This window comes from Typopeltis vanoorti, chromosome 23 (genome assembly GCF_054136105.1).
Source record: "Typopeltis vanoorti isolate ZY-2024b chromosome 23, IOZ_Tvanoo_1.0, whole genome shotgun sequence".
NCBI classification, from domain to species: domain Eukaryota; kingdom Metazoa; phylum Arthropoda; class Arachnida; order Uropygi; family Thelyphonidae; genus Typopeltis; species Typopeltis vanoorti.
Window position 1 is genome coordinate 58,169,635 of NC_143571.1, and position 26,132 is coordinate 58,195,766.

General features: G+C 38.1%; 1 protein-coding gene and 1 non-coding gene across 2 annotated transcripts in view; one reads left to right on the plus strand and one right to left on the minus strand.

The window, feature by feature from the left end:
* The first annotated feature begins 18,299 nt into the window (after window positions 1-18,299).
* LOC150093882 (uncharacterized) overlaps window positions 18,300-26,132 on the plus strand; it is a 127,474-nt gene continuing 119,641 nt past the window's right edge. Inside the window, exon 1 of the mRNA XM_090413126.1 lies at window positions 18,300-18,425. The gene's annotated coding sequence lies outside the window, so the exon portion shown is untranslated. The remainder of the gene's footprint in view (window positions 18,426-26,132) is intronic.
* On the minus strand, window positions 25,624-25,728 carry LOC150093883 (U6 spliceosomal RNA). Its single transcript, XR_016550367.1, has one exon. It is a non-coding gene; the product is annotated as a U6 spliceosomal RNA (small nuclear RNA).

Consider the following 26,132-nt stretch of genomic DNA (forward strand, 5'->3'; position numbering starts at 1 on the left):
ACGATAAAAAATTATAGCAAATGATTTCACGCGCAGGCTACGCAGAAGATATGGATGTGAGTTTTTAGACGTATGGGATGTGTTTGATGTCTGAAAAGATTTGTATAAGAATGATGGCCTGTACTTGAATTCATTTGGCATCGGAAATCTGGGGAAATTGCTTCTTGGTATGAGACCTAATGCAGAAAGTCAGGGAAACTAGATCATTAAGGGGGGGAATGGAGAAAATGTGTCTGAAAGTTCAGCTATGGTATGCAAACGTGATAAAGATATGAATGACTTCGAACATGGTTATTATGCACGTGGCGAAGGCATGGAAAAATATGCTTTGGGTTAGGACCTTTTAAGTATGTCTGGGGAGGGAAAAGAGAAAATTCTAAACCAAGACGAAATAGATTGCATATCTAATTATAAGAATAGGCTTGATGGTAATTATTATGTCTATTCACCAGGAGCATCAGAAATAGAGGGGTTGAGCTCGTTGGTTTATTCAATATAATGTGGCCTAAGATTGCTGCCATTAGTGAAACTTGGCTATCAGAATCAGATATAGGAAATGGGACCGTGTGTAACGTATATACTATGGTAGTACTATAATACTACTATATAGCATTATATAGTAGTATATGATATCAGACGAGGATATCAGAAGACTTAAGTCCAGTTGGGGTAGAAAGACAAGAAAACAATAATGGTAACAATAACCCATGTAGCGATGAGTTTGAGTCTATCTGGTGTGAAATGGAGGTTAACAGAATGAAATATATGATTAATATATGCTGGTCTTGAAATTCAAGCTTGCTCTTGTTATCATTCAGGGAGTGAGAGGTGTGATTGAAGTCTGATTAGAGGAATAATGAATTACTGACAATTTAAAACTATATATTTAGAAATTTACATACAATTAATCATACAAATACAACATTTATTTTACAAATGATATTCTATCTTTTTCAATTTAGCTATTTGAATACAAATTCTACCCTACGGTTCTTCTTTATGAACCGGTCAATAACATCGTCATAAAAAGTTGGTTGTAACTTAATTTTCCCAAGCAACACGCACACTTGTAAAGGCTGGCTGAATCTCACTGGCTAGAGCTACGTTGAATGCGTATAGCCTGTGTTTAAGTAACAGAGTGACACGACGTGAAATGGCTATGTGCGCACATGAAATCACAGTGCTGCTGCGAGGAGCGGGAAGCTCTTACAATCGAGCAAGCCAAGGCAGCTTTGACTAGATGAGCAAGCCAAGGTAGCTTTGACTAGATGAGCAAGCCAAGGTAGCTTTGACTAGACCAGCAAGCATCGGCATTCGATACACAACGCAAAGCTCAATTATTGCCCCGCAAGCTTAAGACGTCTTCTGTCTACAAACATAAAAGCCTAAATTGAATGCTTATAAATGGATGCATTTCTAAACAAATAAATATTACTTCTTTCTCAATTAATGAGCTTGCGCAGCAAGCATGGAGAATTCGCCCCTGTACTAGAGTTCGTCCAAAACCACCTCAGCAAGGTCAATGACCACCTCATACTGGCAGGGGATTTCGACTGCACTCTGGATCCTGCAATGGACAGGCAACAATGACAAGAACATCGACACTCACTAGCTCAGCTTCTCCAGGATGTAATAAATGACTACGAGCTGACTGATATCTTCAGACACTTGCACCCACATGAGAAAGTGTTCTCCTGGAGGGCCAAAGGTGGTCCAACCAGTGCTCTTTACCAGGCACGGCTCGACAGATACTACACACAGTATCCTATGTAAGGACAGTCACATACCATCTATCTCATGCATCAGACCATGATTCCATTCTTCTGAGCATTTGCATTCCTGGACACACAGGACACAAAGGAGGAGCACACTGCTACAGGATACAGTATATCTCAGAACCTTCAAAAACTATATCCAAACTCTCATCAAAGAGATATCTAATTCCCAATCAATTTCCAAGTGGTGGTGGTGGTGGTCACTCTTTAAATGGAACGTTAGGGTACCCAAAAATATAGTCACCAGAAGAATTTTAATAAGCATTCAGTCCTTAAAAATATCTGCAACAATAGCAATTGCAACATCCAGAATCTGAGGAACACCAGTCCCAAGAAATCACCATAAGCTCACACCTAGAGCACTCTGCAAGAGGAGCACTAATAAGAGCACGACGCAAACACATTAACTTCGCAGATGCACCCAGAAAGTATTTCTTCTCACTGGAAAAACGCCAGTAAGAGCGCACCACTATATGTGCTATAACAACAGATAGTGGAAACATCATAGAAAATCATGACGAAATCCACTTATATATATATACCTTGCAGTACTACAAAAATTTATACCAAGCAAACTCAACATCTATGGATGTCACGAATATAATTCTCTTCGATGTGAAAAGATTCTCACCAGAAATTGGGCGTAACACTCAACTCCCATCACGTTACACGATTTGACAACTGCCTGCACCTCCTTACCTAAAGATAAATCTCCTGGCATAGATGGGCTCACCACTGAATATTAGCAGTCCTTCTGGAAACAGCTTGGACTTATCCTCTACAAAGTAAGAGCTTTACCAACAACATGTTGGTAAACATGTTGTTGGTAAAAGACCCTTTGTTTCATTGATGGAGGTTTGTATTCGGTTTAGGATGACTCTGGCGAATATTTTATGTGCGTGCTAATAGACAGATGGATCTGTAGTTACTGATGTCTTCTTTATGACCTTTTTTTTTATGCAGAATTATGGTCTTTGATGTTTTCCATTCAGAAGGTACTTTCCTTAATTGTATATATCGGGTAAACCTTTCTGCTAAAGCTTTAAAGAGTATTTGTCCAACCATTTTTAATTCGTCAGATTTTATACCATCAATTCCTGGTGATCGATCATTTTTCATATGGTGGATAGCCATTTATAGTTCTTGAGGTAGGACAGATGGTATTTCCAAATTTTCGTCTAGTACTGGAGCTGTGATTACTTGTTTAGATGAGTAAAGGTTCTCATAAAACGATTTTACTATTTTTTCCATTTCACTTCTGTTTGTGTGTCTATTTCCTTGATTGTCTATGAAGGCTGACGATAGTGGTTGCTTTATATGTATTTCTTTTTTCTACTTTTTTAGGCCACTGGGGAGCCTAGCTGCTTCTGTCAATTTTGTTGTTCTATATATGCTATAGTAGTCTTTGATATTCTGCCTCAGTTGTTTACAAATAATTTTATATTCTAGACGGTCTTTTCCTGTATCTTTCAGTATTCTTCTTTTCTTCAATAGTTCTATTGTTCTTGCTGATAGGTGTTCCCTGGTCTTAGGAGGAAGTTCATACGAGATTCTTTCTTTGCAGTTCAATAATTGATTGTTAAAGTTGGTTAAATCTTTGTCGATGTCATTTTTAAATTTCCAATCGGTTTCTTCCACATATTTTCTAAATTCTTCTGGGTTTATCTGTTTTGAGAGTTTTTTATGGTTGGACTGTGCTCGTATGCGTTCTTCATTTTTTTTGTGTGTATTTTGAGAGTGTCTCTCATTGGACGGTGGTCTGAATGAATGTCACAGTAGGTTTCCCAATGACTTCAAAATTTTTTATTATTGTTTTGCAATCTGTTAGGATGAAATCAATTTCATTTCTTGTGTCTCCATTTGGAGATTGCCAAGTCCATCTTTTTCCAGTTCTCTTTTTAAAGAAACTATTCAAAATGTAGAGCCTTTCTGCTTCTACAAATTCTGCCAGGAGTTCACCTCGTTCATTTCTTTACCCTTTCCCCAACGGGCCAATGTATTTTTATTCAATAAATCCTGTACCAATCTTTGCGTTGAAATCTCCACACACTATTTGTATGTTGTTTTTTTCAGTAATGCTTCACGTAGGTGTTCATAGAAATTTTCTATTTCTTCTTTGTCAGTTGTTTAGGTGGGTGCGTAGGCTACTATTATTTTTATTGTTTTGGATTCTCCAAGTTTTAATTTTGGTGTTCCTAGTCGATCAGAATGGATTGTGCAAGAAATAATATTTTAGTTAGCTTTTCATTTATGATGAAGCCAACTCCTCCAGCCCGTGTAGCGTTATTTGAAGCTCCAAGGAAAATTTGGCTGTCATTGTTCCATTTTGCTGTTAATTCAGAAAGAATTAACAGCAAATTGCAGATTTCTCACCACCACCTTGGTGGGATTGCAAAGAGCCGCACAGGACTTACCATACAACAGGAAATAGCATACAAATGCACCACTGATATTTTCACTTCTGCAACTAGAGGTCTCTCTCCACAACATTAAGAATGACGACAGGCACATGCCAGTGAATCTAAAAAACTTCCACAAAGATGTCCTTCGAAGATGGAAGAAGCTAAACCTCCAGCACCCAGTGAAGACAGCATCCCATCCTGAAATTCTCATGGAACCCATCTTCCACAACACGATGGTATGAAACCCGATCACAGAAAGAGATTTTCTTTACTCCATGGAGCTGGCGAGGCATGATGATGTTGGGTGACATTCTTTCTCCGAGCCTTACCTGGCGCTTTCCAAAATCGCTCGAAAACCTGGAATACGGGAATCAGACTGAGGAATATGCATCAGGCATATTCCTGATGAATACCCCAGGCATATGCCTGATGCATAATGAAGAGGGGCTTAGCCTTCCTGACTCAGAAGCTCCGGTGCCTATCTTTCTGATAAAAACTAATAATTCATGGGAGAAACTTACACCATCAACACCAACAAAATCTACAGCACTCTAACACAACAGTCGAACCAAAGCACTTTATTGTAAAATCCTGAGTCATCCCACCAAATACTGGTCTTGTGCAATATGGGGCCTATCATATCGCACAAGAACCATAGAACTCGATGCGGATATTCAGTGGAGAATGTGGGACAATATATTACCCACTCCAACTATATTACGAAAATTTAACTCAGATGTCTCAGATAACTGCCTGTTCTGCTACCGATCAGGAACAGTCCGGCTCGTATATCTACTTGGAGTGCCCAGTCAACACCCAATTAATTAGTTTATCTCGGGAAACGGCAGCTCTCACCTGTGGTAGTCTTCATACAGAAGAGGAATATTTCAATCTCGTCCATGCAGTGTCAAATAATCATTCAATCTGCAATTACCTCTTCATCACTGCGAAAGCGGTAATATACAGCTTCTACCTCAGACATACAAGACCAGACAGCGCAGCAACTTCACAGAGAGAGGCAGCTGACCAACTCTATGCAGCCTTGAAACAAAAGGTGAGGAGTCGGATCCTACACGAGCATCACCACCACAGACAAACCAACACCCGAGATCTTTTCCACCAAGATTGGAATACACTGAATCAACTCCTGGATGAGCAGAGGACTACATCTTTCTTCCCCCCCCCCAAAGAAAGGGGGAAGAAAGATTTTTCGTGCTTAACAGTGCGAATATTAATCAGCTGTTACTTTGATGTAAATAGATAATACTGTCCTATAGCAACTGTTATGTTCTTCAACATACATGTCAGATTTTATGTTCTTATACAGTATCATAACTGTTATATGATTTTTTTTTTACTTAATGGCTTAAATAAAAAAAAAGAAATGTAATTCACCTTATAACTGACATTTCGATGTAACATACCTCAACAAGAGCATGAGCATGTAACCACTCTACTCTGCCTGACTGCAGAGAAACAAAATCCAGTTAATCCTGTATCCTGTATATAAGATTGTTATGGTTAAAATAAACAAAATCTCTCTCTCTCTCTCTCTCTCTCACACACACACACACACACACACACACACACACACACACACACACACACACACACACACACACACACACACACACACACACACACACACACACACACACACACACACACACACACACACACACAAGGACTTTCTGAACAGTATTGTATTTTGCTTTATTATTATTATTATTATTATTATTATTATTATTATTATTATTATTATTATTCACATAATTGATACACAGTCAAAGCAAGATTTAAACAACATTATTTAAATAACAAATATTATTTAAACAGCAATTTGACTGGTGATACAGAACAATTCAGATGTCAGCTAGCGTCGTAAAATATGGACTGTTCCATGTAATGCTGTTTTTTATAGGTCATATGGGTCACTTCGTTGATGTTCAATTGCTATAAATAGTTGGATAGCTTCTTTGAAATTGCACCAAGTGCACCGATAACTATTGGGATAACTTCAGTTTGTTTAAGCCACAGCCTGCCAACTTCGATTGCTAGATCTCGATATTTAGTAATTTTTTTCCAGTTCTTTGTTGTTAATATTGATATCACTGGGCGCTGCGATATCGATAATCCAAACCTGTCGATGTTCGATAATTGTGATGCCAGGTCTATTGTGTTCCAAATGCCGATCAGTTTGTATTCGAAAGTCCCAGACAATTTTTGCTGTTTCGTTTTCCAATACTGTCTCTATTTTATGCTGCCACCAGTTATCAGAAGTAGGAAAACCATATTTTTTGCATACATGCCAATGATTTATTTTGGTCACTTGATCATATCGGTATTTATAGTCGGTTTGAGCTATCTTACTGCAGTCACTGATTAGATGTTATAGAGTCTCATCGTTCTGATCGCATAATCTGCATTTGCGGTTATTAATGATGTTCAAATTTTTTTCTTTTATTGCATTAGTTTCTATTGCCTGTTCTTGAGCTGCTAGAATAGAGCCTTCTGATTCTTTTTTAATATGTCTATATTGTAGCCATTGCCAAGTCTTGTTCACGTAAATTTTGTCCTCAGTATCTCTAAGAAATTGGCCACGCAAAGGTTTATTTTTCCAGCGCACATATCGATTAATTTGCTGTCTTTTTTGTAATCGCATTTGTTTCCTGTTGCTTTCAGTAGATCCTCTTGTGTAACTGCTTGAAGCATTTGCTCAGAGCTGTTGTCGATGTAACTTTTTAAGGTAATTTCTTCTTCTTCCACAAGGTTTGTCTGACTTGCAGCAGATCCCGTCCACCTATTCTCCTTGGTAGGTACAACCGGTCAACATCACTTCGTGGATGTAATGCATGATGCATAATCATTAGTTTTCTAGTTTTATTATTATTATTATTATTATTATTATTATTATTATTATTATTATTATTATTATTATTAATAACAGCAGTTATTGAGGTAGGTATTCTGTTAATAGAATACCTACACACCAAACTCCGGATCATCGCAGCAAAACTCTTCCAAGTTAAAGACATTATTCCACCCAACATAAAAAAACTCCTATATCACGGTATCTGCGAATCCCTCAGAATACGGAATGACAGTTTATGCAAATACATCAAGCAGCCACCTAACAAAATTAGAAACACTACACGGGAAAATTGAGTCAACAGTGATCTGGACACCTTACACGCAACAACCAATATCCGATAAGCACATGGCGATACACAGAATTCTGAGCATTAAAAACTTGAATCGCTACATGACATTAACAAGGAATTACTTCAACATCACCTATCGAAACAACAGAGACATATATCGTATAACACGACCTACAACAACTCTTTTCATCCCCACACTCTTCAACAACTCATACGGTTCTTTTGTGAGATCACATCAGTAGTATGGGTCCCACTAGTGACCAAATGCTTTCGGTGGGCGTTGCTTTTCCCTGATGGTATATGTGTCAATGGCTTCAGCTCCTAGTAGGGGTCCTACTAGTGACCAAATGCTTCCGGTGGGCGTCGCTTCATGAGTCATGAAATTCCTGAGGGTATATGTGTGAACGGCTTCAATTCTTGTGTTTTGGTTCGCGTATGGAATTATGGGTTATTTTTTTGGTTCGCGTATGGAATTATGGGTGATGGTAGAGATAAGGATTCGTGTTGTGATTGGTGGAACACTTTAAACCAAATGCTTCTGGTGTGCGTGGCTTCATGGGTGTGGAATGTTTGGAATTTCCCTGTGGGCATATGTGTCACTGGCTTCAGTTCTTGTGTTTTGGTTCGCGTATGGAATTATGGATGATGGTAGAGATAAGGAATCGTGTCGTGGGTGTGTGTTGTTTTCAGATGTAGATACGTGACGTCATTTGTTATTTGTAAATAAATGTCGTCATTTGTTATTTGTAAATAAGTGACGTTGTTGTTTTGAATGGAAAGGATGATATTAGTGGATAAGAAATCGTGTCGTGATTGGTGGACATTTTAAACCAGATCAAGATCAAGATAAGATAAGGAAATGTGACGTGAATATTTGTTGTTAGTTGTAAATAAGTGACGTTATTGTTTTGAATGGGAAGGATGATTTTAGTGGTTAAGTAATCGTGTCGTGATTGGTGGGACACTTCTGACAAGATCAAGATCAAGATAACAGTAGGATTCGTGACGTGAATGTTTGTTGTTATTGAGTTTGGAATGATAATTTAATTTAACTATATTCTATGTCACACAAACATACAGTTTTTTTTTTTCTTCTATAGATGGTTGTACTAATTTTCCAATACATTTTGGGTATTTCTTTCCTGTTAAAGTGTGGGAATTCTTAGAGAAAGTCGTGATGGCTCTCGTGTTTCGAGCTTTTCTGAATAATTAATTATATACTTAAAGTACCTGTCATTAAACACACACACATAAGACATAAAAAATCGCTAATGTGTCCATGTTGATACTCTAATATATACCCTATGATTATTCGTATGGAAAAAAAAAAAAAAACTATTCAGTATTAGAATTACGCTTACCAAACAACATGCGATCAGTTATGTTTAAGTTAAAAAAGTACTTACAGCTTTCCAGATGACTCTTCTAAATACGAATATTCCAAAATAGTTCAATTTTATATCCACAACACAACACAAACACAAAAACCACAAAGAATGAAATTTCTGTAAATACTGTAACCTGAACTAGTTACTTCGTCCTTTAGATTACAGACCGCAGATGCTGGGGTTTCGTCATTTGCAATATCCCCGAGTGAGCGGTTTTCTTCAAAGGGATAACATGAGTCATATCCGTAAATTGGGGTATTGTTCAAAAGGTAGCATTTCCTCAAGTTTGGATATTTCTCAAATAATTACATATGACTAAGGACTTAGTATCAAGATGTTTGAATAACACATATCCTAAAATTATTCATTCTTCGTTACCGTCGGAATTCATTGGTGTTGTAAATTAATGCTTACATTTAATTTTAATTTAGAGTAGTATCCGATTGGTTGTCTGTATTAATTCTTTCCCACTTGGGAAAGTCTATGCGCCGTTTTGTTTAGGGTAAGTGTTATTTCCGGTTTCGAATTCCGATTGCTGTTAGAGTGTGGAATTCAGACAAGTGAAATATTTATTATTATTTTTTTTTCAATTGATTCGTTATTTTCTGTATTTTACTTTTACAGGTCATCTTCTAATAGAATAACTGAGCAGAATTAATAAATATATAAAGTATATGAGAATTTATTTTCCAACACTGTATATTTCTGATTAAGTCTTACCTTTAAGGTATCTATCTTATCCGGTCGCCTTTTGTTGTACGTAGGTGAGAAATCGTGTGTTTTGTTTCGAACTCTTGGTTTCCGTTGGGAAATTACCAATATAACTATTAATTTTACCTTCGATTCCTTGTGCTCTTAACCTATTTCTGTAAGTAGAATTTATTTGTGAATTATTTTCCCACACTGTTAATTTTCATTCATTAACCTTGTTTGTAGATAACGAACAAATAAGACTTTTAATTCAATGAATCAAAAAAAAAAATCTCCGGTTACTTTGTGGTTAATCGTTAACCAAATAGTCACCAGTGTCCTTTGGCATACACTAAAGATTATCACGTCACCAGTGCAATTCATCAAACAAATAAAGTCAACCATATATCGATTCATATGGAACAAAACAAACGGGTTTTCATACTCCAAGCTATGTACTTCTCTCAAAGATGGAGGACAAAATTTGATCTCCATTGACAACAGGATAACAACGTTCCGCGCTCGATTTCTCCTGAATAACCTACAACAGGAAATATCACACAAATGCACCACTGAATATATTTTCACTCTTCTGCCACTAGAGGTCTCTCTCTCTCTCTCTCTCTCTCTCTCTCTCCACAACCTTAAGAATGACAACAGTTCAAGTGCCAGTAAATTTAACAAACTTCTACAAAGATGCCCTTCGACGATGGAAGAAGCTAAACCTCCAGCACACAGTGAAGACAGCATCCCTACCTGAAATACTCATGGAACCCATCTTCCACAACACGATGATAACAAACCCGATCACTCAGAAAGAGATTTTATTTCGTCCATGGAGATGGCGAAGCGTGAGGATCTTGGGTGACATTCGTTCTTCAAGCCTCACCTGGCGCTTTCCAAAATCTCTCGAAAACTTGGAATATGGGAATCAGTCTGATCAGATACACACTGTAAAGGCCGCTTTTCAAGCGTGTATGCCTAATAGCATAACAGAAGTGGGGCTTAGCCCTCCCAGCTCAGAAGATCCGGCGCCTATCTTTCTGATAAAAACCAATAACTCATGGGAGAAACTTACACCCAGCAACATCAACAAAATCTACAGCTCTCTAACACAACAGTCGAACCAAACCACTTTACTGGAAAATCCTGCATCATCTGATCAAACACTATTTCAATGGGACCTACCATATCGCACAAGAGGCATCAAACCTGACGCAGATATTCAGTGGAGAATGTGGCACAACGTACTACCCACTCCAACTATATTACGAAAATTTAACTCAAACGTCTCAGATAACTGCCTTGTCTGCTACCAATTAGGAACAGTTCGGCATATCTACTTGGAATGCCCAGTCAACACTAAATTAATCAGATTGTCTCGGGAAACGGCAGTTCTCACCTGTGGTAGTCTTCCTACAGAAGAGGAATATTTCAATCTAATCCATGCAGAGTCAAATAACCATTCATTCTACAATTATCTCTTCATCACTGCTAAAGCGGTAATATACAGCTTCTACCTAAGAGATACAAGACCAGATTGCACAGCAACTTCACAGAGAGAGGCAACTGACCAACTCATTGCAGCCTTCCAACAAAAGGTGAAAAGTCGGATCCTACACGAGCATCACCACCATAGGCAAAACAACACCTTAGATCTTTTCCACCAAGACTGGAATCCACGGAATCAACTCCTGGACGAGCAGGGCGAGTGCATCATAATCCAATTTCCAGCATAGAAGTGACATCATTCCCCCCCCAGAGAAAGGGGGAAGAAGGTTTGTTGTGCTTAACAGTGCGAAAATTAATCAGCTGGCACTCTCATGCAAATAGATAATATTCTGCTATAGTAACTCCTACGTTCTTCCACATTTATGTTCTTATACAGTATCATGTTAAAATAACTCTTAATGGCTTTAATCTAAAAAAAAAAGTAATTAGCCTTGTAAGTGACTTCAGTTTAGCATGCTTCAACAAGAGTATGAGCATTTAACCTCTCTGCATGACTGCAGAGAACCAAAAACCGATTAATCCTGTATATAAGATTGTAATGTTCCCAATAAAAAAAAAATTTTTAAAAATCTTTCTTTCTTTCCCCTGTATCAGAATCACCACAGAAACCAGGAGTCTAGAGGTGCGCAAAATAGTCTAAGTAAGATCTTATTCAGGTCTTGTAAAGAGGCAAAAACGACTTGTTTATTTTTGGATGTCAAGATTCGTTTCAGCATTGCAATTATCCTCTGAGTTGTATTTGCTGTCATTGATTTATGGCTCTTAAATTTCAATTTCTTATCTACTAAACCCAAAACTCCTAGCCTCATCAGTTTCTCCTAGCATAATTAATCCAATAAAAAATGTTGGTTAGCTAATTGCACCAAAGGGCACGACTTTACATTTCTACCACTAAACTGTACGTCGCACAGTTCATAAAACAGCTGTATGTCGCATTCCAATGTCATTAATGTAAAGGCTGAACAACAATCTTAATTGGTAAGGACCAGACTTTTTTCTCATAGAGTGCATGAGCAAGTTTCTCAAACATCACCTTCCTCAGAACCCACTATCGTATTCCTCACTTGGTCATAATTTCTTGCTTTGTAGTTCAGCTTGGGCCGAGGACCGATCCTTGTGGTATACCAACCATCCATTTATCCACGCCAATATTTTATAATACAATCCAATATTCTCCAGTTTATACAAGCTTTCCACATTGTATTCTGTCAAATCCATTAGCAAAATCCAAAGGTATCACGGTGTATCCATTTCTTTTGTCCAATTAAACAATAACATTAACATAGAATGTGAGCAAATTTCTAAAAAAAAAAAAATCGATTTCATTCCTACCCTTTTCATTCTTCGAACTTTAGGGACACATTTCTATAATGCATTTGAGGATTTTTAAGTTCTTTCCAGATACACTGGTGTCCAAAAGCTAAGGACGAACTATATTTTTACTTGCATACAAACAAAGTTTCATGACTATAGCCAAATATAGACTTAAATTTATTGCAGCATACTAATAAATAATATTACACAAAAATGCGTTATAAATTTCGTACAAATTAAATTGCAGTACGTTATTGTCAAAAGTTATAAATTTCGTACAGACTGACTTGTCGCAGGCGTCTTGCGCCAGTCGAGATATCGGTGCGTACCTGTTTTAGAATGGAGCTGACTGGTTGTGATGTGAAAAAAATTAAAAAAATATCTTTCTTTCTTTCCCTTGTATCAGAATCACCACAGAAACCAGGAGTTTAGAGGTGCGCAAAATAAGTTCTGGTGTTATAACCAAAATTCTACCACGTGACCCCTTTGTCCGCGATTCGAAAATTTGAATGTGTTCCCGTTTTTTAATCGAAATCGTCAGTTATACAAATTGACATAAGCTGATTCGTCCGAATTTGTAGCTATTATCTTCAAAATAGCGTTCGTCCTTAGGTTTTGGACACATAAAACTTTGCTATTGTTATCTTTCCCATTCAACAACTGATATCAAGGCCCAGAACACAGCCTACTCCTCAACTGGTCATAATTTCCTACTTCGTAGTTCAGCATGTAATCTTTTCTGAATTGAACATTCATAAACTTAGTTACTTTCCAAGTGAATGCCCTATGATCACTTCCAAGAAAACCAGAGGAAGAATATTTAGGTCTTTAACTGAAGCCCCTCTGATAATATAATCATATATAACACTCTTTGACCTCGAGTTTCTTCAGTCGCATGCCTGCGAAACGAAGATGTCTCGCGTCAGCTCAATAAATTTAGTTTCATCTTTGTCATCAGATTTCACTGCTACCCAATCAATGGCCAGTTAAATAAAGTCTCCCATCATGATTACCCATTTCGCCCCTTTCTTCTTTATTTGGTAGTGTATTTCTTCGTCACAAGCAACCGATTTATTAGGGCTGTAATAACACGCCCACTATGTATTTCACCTTAATAGACTCTCACTCACACTAGATGGTTTCAAACAAGAGAGAGAGAGAGAGAGAGAGAGAGAGAGAGAGAGAGAGAGAACCTTTAGTCTACTTCTCAAATATCATAACAAATGATTCAATGCTGAGGTTGGGGAGAAGAAATGGGTGGGTGAGTTTAATGATAGAAAAGACATCTATGAGAAGCAAAATCTACATTGGAATGGATTTGGCTTCAGCAGTCTAGAGAAATTATTTATCGGGAAAAGACTTGATGCAGAGATTCAGGTAAACCAGGTCATCATTATCATGATAGGAAAGGTGACAATATTCACTTCTTGGAAAGAAGTCAATGGACACCATAATGTGTGGAACAAATAGTTAACCTTAACAAGATGTAAGATATCCTTTCGCTGCGATAACTCCAGCAATCATACCGGGAATACTTTCCACAAGTGTACTATAACGATCTCTGAGAATTTTGGATCATTCCTTCTATAGGCATGTAATAAGATCCTGGACTGTTGTGGGGAGGATGCTCCTTGACCTCACCCTACACTCGAATTCATCCCACAAATTTGGGTTCAAATCAGGGCTCTGTCACCAGTCAAGTGTGGTGATGTTCATATCCGTAAATCACGCACTTACACCAGCAGCCTTACAACACAGCTGAAAGTGACAATGATCAGTTCAGTAGAAACGCCACAAAGAAGGAAGCAATGTCCAGAATGTTCAGCTACCTCTTGGAGTTCAATGTTCAATGCACTAAAAACAGAGGACGGATGCCAAACAAGACCAAAATGCCAAATAACACCCCGACCTCCCAATTTCATAATTGGGGTTACACACTCTGGTAAGCAACGTTCAGCGGGCATCTTCCACACTCACACCCGTCCACTACGAACAGAGCTCCGAGGCCAAACTAGGAAAAATAGGATTTTACCATCACACTGCCACCTCAGAATTTCGTAGGGGATGGCTGATAAACAGCCATCAGAGGGTGGTGTGTGAATGGGTTGAATTAGGGCAAATGAGGGTGTCTTTGAAGTACCCTAAGGCTCTGTACTGCGACCAGTACAGAGCCCTATATCTTTAATTTGTACATTAATGATATATTGGAAGATCTGAAGGAGGATATTCAGTTGTTTGCTGATGATACAAAACTAGAGAAGGCAACAGCTGATAAAAGTGATGTAGATATCTTAGAGCAGGGTTTCGCCAACTGTATTTATTCCGTGGAAACTGAATAAGTGTTCCGTGAAAAATTATCAAAATTAATGTGAGCCTGGAATTGTTTTAAATGCTGCGACAAGTTCAAACATGTTTGAAAATCAGGTGCGCCTCACTTTGTGTGGATTGTGCTATTAAGGCCAGCGCGCACTGGCCTTGATTCAGCCGCCAGCGGTTGTCGATACCTCCGAGCTCGAGTGATGTATGGAGGTATCTATCCTAGGAAACGCGGCCACAAGAAAGGTCAATGCGATGCGATGCGGCCCGATACGCCTGTAGTGTGCGCTGTCGCATTTTTGCGATGCGATACAGCCTGCTGCGGCGATAGTGTGTGCTTAGCTTTACATCGAATACGAGACCGATAATACTCGAGAGTAACCAAGATGTTCCGTTAAAATGTCAGGGTTTGTGAAGTGTTCCGTCAGAGGAAAAGTTTGAGAAGCCCAGTCTTGGAGGACGATTTAAATAAATTGGCAGTGCGGGCAAAAGAAAATGGTTATCAGTTAAATTTTGTAAAATTTGTGGTGATGCACTTCTGGATGAAAAGATTACACATTTTGTATCTTATTGATGGAACTAATTTTAAGGAAATTTATGAGGCTAGGGACCTGGGGATGATGGTTGATAGAGATTTGAAATTGAGAGGACATATTGAAACATTTGGAAAAATAGCTCACAGGATTACTTAGATGCTGAAGAACACATTGACAAGTAAAGATAGGGAGTCTATTATCACTCTGTATAAGGCAATGATTTAGCCATATGTTGACTACTGTGCATTTGTCTGGTTATCTGCGTATCTTGGGGGTGGAGCGGATTCGACTAGCCAAGTTGGTGGCGGGTCTGTGTAATGTTCCATATGAGGATAGATTGAGGGTGTGTAGGTTCCATGGTTTAGCTGACAGGTGGGTGTGAGAGGATATGATGGTAACTTATAAATTACAAAGGGATACTAAAAAAATTGACACAAGAAAATTTTCAATACATGGGGAGTAGGGAAAACAAGGGGTTATTACACTTGGAAGTTATCTAAGAGTGTGGTTAGTAGGGGTGTGCTTGTTAGGATCTTTACTTTGAGAGTGTCAGTGTGTGAAATAGATTGCCAGAGGTGGTTGTGAGCGCCCCAATAGTGAATAGGTTTAAGTAGATGTACGATAGGAATTGTGTTAATGGGTAGATTGGATCTCCCGTGATGAGTCTTTTCACTTCATGGATTACGAATAAAAATAATAAATAAATAAATAAATGATATATATTGCCAAATTATCCTGCGGTTTATTAAACAAGAGATCATTAGGGACGACTTAAATTGGCCAAGCAATTTAGCTCTGTAGAAATGTCGTTTTTATCCTTAACGCTATGCTGTCTGTAGAAGACATACTTGTCTTCTGTAGTAGATTCTAGTCGCTGACTAGAGGAACTAAGTCCTTCGATTTCGGGCACAGTTTAGTAGTGTTTTCACTGGAAACTAAGTTTTGAGCGCTTAGCTTAAAAATTCGACATGTATTACACATAATAATAGGTGTATTAAGTTTTATGGCTACTAGATGTCTGCAGTTGCCTGCCGTGCTTTCCTATAAAGCCTCATTCATTGATAACTTGACCTCACTCTCAGCGAGGTCTCATAGGATGAAGACTTGCTATCCTCCTCCTCTTTTCAAAAAGTACTTCCTCTAGAAAGCTTTAAATGTTATATTTATTTATTTATTTGATTTTTAGAGCTAAGGCATATTACAAAGATATCTACGTAACAGTATTAAACATGACATTGCTACATTACGTACTAAATGAAAGAAAACAAACTTGTGATTCAATGCCATATGCTCTAAATAATGAATGTGGGCAAGTGAATGAGGTCGCATGCGGATTGACAGCTGCTTAAATGGTTGTGATGACTATATTATTAATAAAATACTAAATGGCCATTTTCTGCATCCACTGATTGGTGTTAATGAAAGTTGGAAGCCTACTCCTTATATGAAAATTATTTTTGAAACACTTATTCTCTGTTAATCCAAGTTTTCACTTCTCTCTCTCTCTCTCTCTCTCCTGTTCAAAAACTTGACACTTGTTTTTGCTTATTTCCTTTTTCACAAAAAAGTGTATCTCTATTCTCGTTTTATATATATAGTCTATATTCTGCTACCACACACACACACACACACACACACACACACACACACACACACACACACACACACACACACACACACACACACAGAGAGAGAGAGAGAGAGAGAGAGAGAGAGAGAGAAAAAGATGTGCAATCTTTCTTGGTCTTGGCAAATAGATATGGATTTTTTTTTATATGGCTGACAAACACTGAAAGAAATTATTCTTATTACTATGACATGATATCTCCAAGGGGCCCAAGGACTCATTGAGGGATGGCATTCTACTCTACTGTACACAACTCACCAGGGGCACGCCAAGGGTATTTCCCGCCTGGGTACAAACTTTTATCGGCCGCCCCTAATACTGCATTGTATAATCCAAATTAGATATTAGCTACATAAAATGCCACCCTATCATTCTTGCAGCCCGAGTGCGGTGCACCCCTTGCACCCTCGGGTTGGAGCGGTCCTGCAACTCACTGTCACCTCTATTTAATATGCCAACTACACATAGCACGGCTACCATTATCTCCACACAACGACATCTACCGTCCATCATCAATAATCATTTTGTGTGTAAATTGCGTGTGTGTCTTCTTCTTCTGGCCACTATACCTATGTGTTGAATGAAAAATCCCAGTCTCTGGGGCAATAAACCCCTCTACCTCTCCGTTACTGTTAATTTTCTTAACAAAACTTGTTAATTAACAGCAATAGCTCTGTTGCAGTTTTCTTTGATGTTAAACGAACCAAATAAATTATTATTATTATTATTCCTGATACCTGCAAGAAGTCCGAAGACTCATCGCGGGAGGACATCTACAACTGTTTCTACACCTAACCTCTACTACGAATCATCTCCATCAACGCCATCTACCGCCTACCTCCACTACAACTAGTATTTTGTCTGTAAATTGTGTGTGTTCTGAAGGACCGATTTGTCTGTATGCGGGGTGAAAAACCCGAGTTTCCGGGAGGAAAAAACCCTGCTACTTCCGTATGAGATCGGCTAACTCACCTTCGATTGAAAATCGTCCAGCTAAAGATTCCTCCCCTAATTACAAGAATCGAACTTAGGCCTATTCCAGTCGAAGGGCGCAATGTACCGTCGTTCTTCCAATTACGCTACGGAGGCACTAAATAAAATCCATACACACACACACATCGCTTCATGAGATATTTCTGCCCATATCTGGGTGAAAACTATATTCTTGAGTCTGGTTAACTCAGTCTTAATTGCAAATATCTTATAAAAATCTTCAGTTATGTGTCGTCATATAAAAAAATTTAAAAAAAAAATCAGCTAACGCCTATGTTGAAGCAATGCAGATGAACTATTTTCACTAAAGTTAGATAATTATAAAATTGTCACAGTTTATGATGAGAGAATAAGTTCGCAATATCATTTTTTTTCTTTTAGCCACATTGAAAAGATTCTAAATAAGTCATATATATTTAACTATTAATTATACAGATAACGTTTGTTTACTGCATACTTGTTTATGGTTGGTTGTGATTTGAAGGTGTAGTAACGGTGAGTTGGCCACTGTCTGTTTTCCGTAATGGGAAGTGATTGCGTCATAGTGGTTACCTCATTGACCATACCAGTTTAGCAATCCGAATGTTTCCTTAAGATTTGTTGGTTAGATATTCTGTTAATTTGTTTCAAGGAGAACGAATTCGTATATTGTGTATATGTTATGACTTGCCTTCTTTTGTGATTCTAACACTCATTTACACGCAAAGCAAGGTTAGTGTGCTATTTTCTCGTATGAAAGATTTCTGTTTGATATTTTTCTAGGCATGTAGTTTTTGTATCTGTATACCTCGTATTAGGCGATATTTGTTTCGTTCTTGACGAGATGTACCACATTCATTTAGAAATGAAAATTTTAATATGTGCCCAAGCAGCGGCATATCCTGAATCAGCTGTTTGTTATTATATGGTACACGTCAGTAATATCTATATAATTATAATAAATATAATAAATAATTTAAAATAATATATTAGTTTGATTTTATATATAAGAACTTATGGAAATACAATTTTCCTCTTACCTTGATATTGCATTGCGCTACTTAAAATTTATCCCGGAGTCTGAATATATACAGGGTGTTCGGGATAAATTTGACAGTTTCGTAAGGAAAAAGAAAATCTTCTTTGTATCTATTAAATTTAATGAATTGACAAAAAACATTACAGGCAGAGTTAATTACAATACTATCAACAAGATATACTCAAAATAACCACCATTAGCATCGATCACAGCTTCAATCCTGCTTCGGAACCTCGAACAAGCTGATGCTACAGTCTCCCTGGGAAGGGCCGCAAAAACTGTTTTAATTTTATCCATTAACTGGGCTTTTGTATTACTGGAAGTGCGATTGGTGTCTTTTTCAACTGCGCCCCATACAAAATAATCCATGGGGTTAAGGTCTGGGGGGTTTGGAGGCCAAACATTTGGACTGGTGAAGTCGTAGAAATTTTCAGACAACCATTTTTGACTTTTCCCAGAGGTGTGGCAAGGGGCCGAATCCTGCTGCCATACATACGGCCTACCATTGGCTACCCTTGTTATCCAGGGCTTGACTACAGTGTTTAGCAACTCCACGTAGCCATCTGAAGTCAACCTGAGGCCCTCTTGGAAAAAATGCGGAGGCATCACATTGCCTTCAGAGGATACACATCCGAAAACCATCACAGTTTGGGGAAATTTAGTCTGCATTACACGAGGAATGTCCTTTGTACTGTATGCAAGCCATCTGTTATTCTGCGTGTTGTGTTTTTGATCCTGGCAAAAGTTTTTCTCATCGGAAAAGAACCAGATTGTTTGTGGTTCCGCAGGATGTTTCACTCTGCTTAGAAGTTTCTTCGCGTTTATCAAACGTTTTTCACGGGCCTTTTCTGTAAGCAGCTGACCTTTGCGGCGCTTGTATGAGTAGTAGCGGAGGTCTTCATTGAGTGCAAGCTTCATAGTAGAGGCTGCAACATTCATTTCACGTGACAAAGCCCGAATTCCAATGCCAGGGTTCTTCAACACCTGTTCCTGCAGATTTGCGAGGAATTCTGCTGTACGAACGCAATCAGATCGTCTGCTAGGGATCTTTCTTCTTGCTACATCCTCGTAGTCACCATTGCAAGTCTCTAGTTCATGCCTGATTGTTTTTACTGTATTCAGGGAGCATTGGGCAGCAGTCGAAATATCCTTATTTTGATGGCTGGCACGAATCATCATGATACAAGTTATTCTCTTCCATGATTCAGGTGGGTTCCAGCTATCCATCCTTTCTGACATCTTGTATATGAATGAAGAAGGGTCCAACCTTTTAAATGAAGAGAAGTGTGTGTTAATACATGTAACTTACGGAAAAATATAATTAATTATAAATATGTCAAATTTATCCCGAACACCCTGTATGTGTGTGTGTATATATATATAAAATAAAACTTTATATAATAATAAATATAATAAAAATAATAATGATTTATACACACACACACACACTTTTTTTATTAATGATTTTGATTATGATTTCACTGGTTTGAGAGCTGTTTTGAATTGTTAATTCTCAGTAGAGATTAGTCAAACTCAGCACCATTGGATCTCGTGATCAAGTTGTTCCTAAGTGCCATAAATGTTGCTGATTATTCATATGCAGAGACTGTGAAGAAAACTTTAATTGATTTGAACAAAGAGAGGGTGTGTAGTGAGGTTTTCAAAAAAGATAGAAAAACGAGACTTCCCATGATGGATACTTTCATTCTCTTAGTTTGTTCTCGTTTTCCATTTTGTTTTCCTTTACATCAGCCAATCATGTCTCATGTCTCCCAATCTCTTCATTCACCCTCTTCAAATCAGTCTTTCACCGTCTTCGTCAGAAACTGTATTTCTCTTTTCAAGTATCTTGCTCTCACTTGACATTCATCCATACTGTCAAGCTATCCATCACAACTGCTGCACCAATATCAGTCATGCTCTCCATTGTCAAATTCATAGACTTGGACATTTTCCCTCAATAATATACCATTGCTGGCCTGGTTGGCTGAGTGGTTAGCTTATCCATTCTCCAGCCAAAAAGCTATGGGTTCAAATCCTGCCATGGGCATTTCTCAGTAGAGATTAGTCGCCTGAAGTGGCTTGAAAAAGTTCCATTTTTCTGGAATGTGTAAAAAAATACAAAAAATATATATATAATTGATAAAATAGAGAAAAAATAATCCTAAGCCCACCCATGGTATAAAATGTACTATAGGTTTGCAGATAACCTTTCATGAGTGGGAGCAACATAAAAAACAATGTGGTTTTGACCTGAGAGATTGTCAGAGTGTAGAATTTTCTGTTAAGAAGGGGGGGGCGGTATATTTGTAATTATGACAAACTGAGATGTTACTTTTGAGCAGTGTAATGGCAAGAATTTGGATGGGGAAGATGTTAGCAGTGCATGGGAAATGGTCAAATGGGTATGAAAGCAGTATCAGACTGTATATCCAGAGTCAGGAAGAGAAATGAGGTTGGAGTTGGATGAATATCATTATTAAGTAAGAGTTGCAGAAAAAGTTGTAGAGGGAATATAAATAACAAGGTGATCAGCAAGCCCATGAGCAGCAGAGGCTAGAAAAGGTAGGGTAATCTTTATGGTAAGGAACAGTGGCAAACTCAGGATTTAATCTTAGAGGGGACTGAGCGCTCAGGATTTAACCTTTGGGAGGGGCTGAGTTGAGTAGACGATTTGCGAATACACACTGCGCATTGCATACGACCTATGACTGAGCATCTGCAGTGATCGCTAATTCATAAGTAGTATAGAAATGAAGACACGACACAACATAAATAAAAAAAAAAGAATTTTAATTAGAAAAAGATATTTGGAAAATTTTCTAGTGTTTTTTCCTTTTCTTTGGGGGGTGCCTTGGCACCCCCTCTAGGTGTGCCATTGGTAAGGAAGGCCAAAACTAATTGTGAGAGGAAGATAGCTAATGAGACAAAAAGAAATCCCACAGTTCTGCCATGTGGAAAGTAAAAGGAAGGATGAATTTAAGAGATGCTGATGTAACAGAAGCAAGTAAAATAGTTGAGTTACTGCGTGATTGTTTTGCAACGGTGTACCATCCAGATGTTGCAGTGCCTTATGTGACATTGACTGACAAGAGAATAGAAGTTGATAAATTAGAGGTAGTTACAGAACCTTAATGTGAACATGGCCAAGGATTAGATGCCTAACAGCTTGTATTATATGAATATGCAAGGGCATGGGCACCACCTCTGACCAAACCATTTAAGCCTGGGAAGGTGTCAAGAAAGGGAAAGAAGACAAAGTGTTCCACTGCATAAGGGATGTTCACAGAAGTAGCAAATTATAGGTCAATCAGTATCTCAGGAGTAGTGGTTTAGGTGTTGAAGTTGGAGAAGTTGGTAAAAGACAGAATTCAGGACTTAGCAGACAGGAATATGGTTTTGTGAAGGGTAGTTTTTGCCTTAAAGGTTAATTTTTATAAAATGACAGTTGAGTTGGATAAAGTAATTGGCTACTTGGTTTTACTGCTTGACTTTGCAAAGGCATATGACAGGCTTCCACATGGGACTCTGTTGCATAAATTGGAGCAAATGGGAATGGATATGAAGCTGGCAGTTTGGATAAAAAAAAAGTGGCTGATGGACAGATATTTTGTCTGCAAACTGTAGTTGAGTTTGGGAGAAGGCAGGTGACTTGTCCACCACAAACACAGGGTCAGGTACTTGACCCTTGAAAGATTTAAGGGGAAATATTCAGGTTTTTGCTGTTAAAGCAAAGCTAAGAAGAACAATAGTCAATAAAGATGATATAGAGATCCTGCAGGATGACTTGAATAGACTGTGACAGTATGGGCAAGGTTAAATGGCTGCTAGTTTAATGCAGCCAAGTGTAATGTTATGCACTTCGGAATGAAGAAATCACAAGCTGTATGCTATATTGATGAGGGATTGTAGGATGATAGTGGACAGGTAACTGAAGTTTAGAGGGCATGTTGCAAAGGGGGGGGTACCAAAACAGCCTGTCAGATTATGTCATTGTTGAAGAACTCTCCAACTAGCAGGAATAAGGAGGTTATTATTTTCCTTTATAAGGCTAGATCTGGACTATTGTGTTTAGATCTGATTGTCTGGATTCCATGGGGTGAAGAAGCGGTGGAAAGATTCCAGAGGTGAGATGACTAAGATTGTGCAGATCTGTGGAATAGATCTGCCACAATCTTAGATCTTAAAATAGATCTACCCTAGGAGAATAGATTGAAGGTCTGTTGACTTCGAAAACCAGTTGACAAATCAAAAGAAACGAGTCTGTGTACACTGAGATAAGACTTGGAGATTCTTATGATGTGAAGGAAAGTCGGGCTTCTCTGTCATATGCTAATTGACCAATCTCTAGTGTGGAGAATTGGGGGAAGCAGGGAGAATGTTGTCGATGTATTTCCAATATTGAGTTTGGGATCTGCCTCTTTTTCTTTTCTCATCTGCAGGGGCGTAAAGGACCAGAGCATCAAAGAGTGCACAGGTTAGGTGTCTGAGTTGGTGGCTAAGCCATTTTATTTAGTTTCTTTGAACAGTGCTGACTAGAGAATCTTGCTGGGTTTTCTCTAATATAGTAGAATTGGGAACATGGCCTTGCCAGGAGTAGTCCAGGATATTTCTTAAACAAGTAGTTCCAAAGCTGTTTATAATATTGGTTGCTGCTTTTGTTGAGATGTTCCAGGTCTGGGAGCCGTATAGAAAGATAGATTGGCTGGTGCACTTATAAAGACGAATCTTCATCTCCTTTGAGATAAGGTTCAACGTCCATACTTTTTTAAGACTTCTGTGGAACTGGAGTACTTTTTGTTTTCTCGTGTTAATGTCTGTTAAGGAGTCTAAAATGTGTGATCCTAGGTATACGAAGTCCTTTACTTCATTAAGATAATTATTTTGATTTATATAGATGTGCCCATCTACCTGATTTTTTAAGATCTGTTTTTTGAGAGTTTATTTTTAGTCCAAATATTTCTGCAGTTCTAAGGCTGTTGAAGTAGTTTTGGGCATCAGTGAGGGCTATATCATCTGCAAAGCTCAGGTCTGCAGGGTGCATCTGTGTATATGGGTCTTTGATTAGGATTACAGATTTAACTTTGATCAATTTAAAAATATAGTCAATTACTATGATGAATAGATATGGGGCCAGAGTATCTCCCTGTAGGACTCCTGTGGTGATAGGAAAACTGTTTTGTCTCTAACTAATACTGTAGCTTGATAACCTTGGTAGGGTACCTTGATTGTTCTGATAATTTTAGGTGGAATGCCATAAAGTTTGAGTGTTTCCCAAAGTCATTCCCTATCAACGGAATCAAATGCTTTAGTAAAGTCTATAAAGTTCAAAAGCAGTGGTAAGTTCTTGTCCTTTTGAATCCTCTATTAGTCTTCTGATACATTGAATGTGTTCTAAAGTAATGATGTTTTTTGAGGAATCCAGCCTGATTTGTATGAAGTAATGGAGTTATATGTGGTTCAATTCTATTTTATCATTCTATTGTTGATTTTTAATGGAGTAGATAAGAGTATGATTCCGCTATAGTTTTTATTATTATTATTATTGTTCCGGGCAACTCCAAGGAGTCGACAGACTCATCGAGGGAGGCCCTAACATCATGTCAAGAACAACTATTCGACATTGACACAGTATCTATCATACCTTGCCTTGAGCTCGTTCATGGTCGTAGCACCCACAACAGACTCTGGAAGCTTATTCCACTCATTCACCACTCTCCAAGTAAAAAACCTAGCTCTAACACCCTTGTCAACCATGCTCTTGCCCAGCTTCCATGCATGGCCCCTAGTCCTCCCACCACCAGTCATATTTTCAAAAATATCTTCTGGATCAATCTTAGTAAAGTCTATAAAGTTCAAAAGCAGTGGTAAGTTCTTGTCCTTTGAATCCTCTATTAGTCTTCTGATACATTGAATGTGTTCTAAAGTAATGATGTTTTTTGAGGAATCCAGCCTGATTTGTATGAAGTAATGGAGTTATATGTGGTTCAATTCTATTTTATCATTCTGTTGTTGATTTTCAGGGATTCTATTGAGTTTTCAGGGATGTTCAGGTTACCCTTTTTTGGAATTGGGATTATTAGACTTTCCACTGTTCAGGGACTTTCCCAGAGGAAAGTCTAAGTTATATATATGTAGGAGTTGTTCTTTGATGTCTGTAGAGCAGTGCTTTAAAGCCTCAATTGTGATACCATCTATTCCTGGTGATTTTCCTGCTTTTTGTTGTTGAGGGCTGTTGTGAGCTCCTGCATGGTGAAATTGTTGCAGCTGATGCTAAGAGTTTCTGGTATTATAGTTTCCGAGATGAAATTGATGTTTGTGGTTGGTGTTTAGCTAGATAGGAGCATAATAAGTTATTAAAAGGGTTTTATAGGAGAGAACAAATGGTCAATCCTGAAAATTGTATGAGTGTGGTTAGCAAGGATGTTAGTGCTGGAATTTTTTCTTGCAAGGTGGTGAATGGGTGAAATGGGTTGTGAGTGCTTGACCAGTGAATAAGTTCAAGGAGAAGTGTGATAGATATTGTTTATTTGAATAATGATTAGATTGAGTGAGTCTCTTGTGATGAATCTTAGGCTCCATGGAGATGCCTGAGCAGTAGTAATAATAATACTCAGCATGCTCTCATTTGGTGCTTTTCTTCTTCTTATTATTATTATTATCTGACACCTCCAGGGAGTCCAAAGACTCATCGAGGGAGGATACCTGCTCTACAGCTCTGTCTCCACCACTCAATCCTCCAACTGACCACTACACCAACGCCATCTACTGCTGACCACCACTAGTATTTCCACAGACAATCACAAACATCCATGCCCAAGGCGGGATTTGAACCCACAGCCTTTTGGCTGGAGAGCAGATATGCTAACCACTCGGCCAACCAGGCTGGCAAAAAATGTGGAACGCTTCACGATTTTGCATGTCATCCTTGCGCAGGGGCTATGCTAATCTTCTCTGTATCGTTCCAATTTTAGTATATGAAGCAAGTATATCTTATATCTCCTTCATATCTTTCTTCATTTCTTGTTTAATTTCATTATATATCCACTAATGGCATCATGTGCCCATTTCAGTTGGGTGTGCTGTCGTGTGGTTTATGCAACCTGTGCTACAAAATTCATATCAATTTGATGATATGATTGCATTTTTATTGATGTATTAAAGTTTTAAGAGTGCATAGTGCATCAGTGCTCATCTTAATTGGTCCAGTGCAATTAATTGTAGCCAAATCTGCATAGAGTGGGGGACAGTGTATTTGTTTCAAGATGTATTATAAAACAATAATGAAGGTGAATGCTACATTTGGTTTGTATATTTGAATTACTCAGTATAATAATAAATTTGGAGGAGGAGAGAACAAGGCTAACCTCCCTCTAATACAATCATACAATCTGCAAAAG